General features: G+C 68.4%; 1 protein-coding gene across 1 annotated transcript in view; it reads right to left on the bottom strand.

The window, feature by feature from the left end:
* The window catches only part of BAZ1B (bromodomain adjacent to zinc finger domain 1B), a 71,107-nt gene extending 70,901 nt beyond the window's left edge, over nucleotides 1–206 (bottom strand). The window contains exon 1 of the mRNA XM_044673109.1: nucleotides 8–206. The gene's annotated coding sequence lies outside the window, so the exon portion shown is untranslated. The remainder of the gene's footprint in view (nucleotides 1–7) is intronic.
* Nucleotides 207–1,231: the final 1,025 nt, after the last annotated feature.

Raw genomic sequence — 1,231 nt, 5'->3', positions numbered from 1 at the left:
GCGGGACCCGGGCCGGAGTGGAAACTGGAGTGGGAGCCGGCGCACGCGGGAGTAGGCGGCTGCTCCGCGGGCCCCGGCGCGCCACACTAGGCCTCGCTCTGGGCCCGGCGCTCGCGGCTCTCGCGCGCTCTCCTGCGCGCGCTCGTTCTCCCTCGCTCCCCCCCTCCGGGGCGGGGGGAGGCGCGAGCCCCGGCGCTCGGCGCTCGAGCACCACCGGCGCGGGGGCCGTGACGGGAAGGACCCTTGGGCGGGGGTCGAGGAGCCCTCCCCCACGACTCCACCGCCTCCGCCGCGCTTGCCTTGCGTCCGCCGGCCTCCCGCCGAGCACGGCCCGAAGCCCCGGGATCCAGCGTTCGTAGCGGCTCCTCGGCAGCCCCGGAGGAAATTATTGAAAAATGGCGGGAGATTGCCCTCCTCCCCCCCGCCCGTTCGGCGCTCACACTAACTTGCTCCCCCGTGGCGCCTCTCGCGGCGGCCGCAATAGGCGGAGAGCCAGCCGGCGCTCGCGCCTGATTGGCTTGCGTGAGCCGTCGCTCAGCCCCCGATTTCCCCGCCCCTCCGGCTCCAGCCGGGTAGTTGGGCTGCGGCGCAATAGAGGGCAGTGTGAAGAGGTGAAAGGTCAAGTTATGTAAGCACCGGCCAATGGCTCTCAGTTTTCCCGGGAACCCAGTGTGGGTGAGAGGCAGTGGATGACCAGCGGAATCGGAGTCTGAGTGATGGGGTGGGGGGTACGGCGGAAGGGTCAACCGGAGAATCTCCTCCTTACGGACACTGCGCCATCTGTCACCGACGGCGACATCGACATCCGGGCATCACGGTCCGTGCGCCGGAGGGGAGGGGGCGGGGCGCGCGCGTCCGGGGGCTTTGTCTTTCCTCCTGGGCCCCGCCCCCGCCTTAAAGGGGACGCGCTCGGCGGGTGGCATGGGGCCACACCCCAGGAGGGCGCCCATGGCCAAGGCCAAGGACCCCAGGATTCCCGGGTCTCGAAGGGCCTCTGACATCTTCTTTCCTTGGGGCTCTGGGGAGAGGTGGTGTTAAAGGGAACAAAGCCGGCTCTGTCCTCTTAGCAGGGGATCCCTTTTATTATAGGGAACCCCAAAGCACCCCTTGGCCCCATCTTTTTTCTCCCGACAAACCCCCAAAAACTTCCTGCAGGCGCTAGTGCGAACACAACCCGGGGGCGAAGGATCCCCAGATGAGGGACAGTGGGGCGGGGAAAGACCAGACAAAG

The sequence above is a fragment of the Gracilinanus agilis genome, chromosome 4 (assembly GCF_016433145.1).
Source record: "Gracilinanus agilis isolate LMUSP501 chromosome 4, AgileGrace, whole genome shotgun sequence".
In the NCBI taxonomy this organism is placed as follows: domain Eukaryota; kingdom Metazoa; phylum Chordata; class Mammalia; order Didelphimorphia; family Didelphidae; genus Gracilinanus; species Gracilinanus agilis.
Note: the sequence above shows the minus strand (reverse complement) of the source record. Positions and strands in the feature narration are given on the sequence as shown.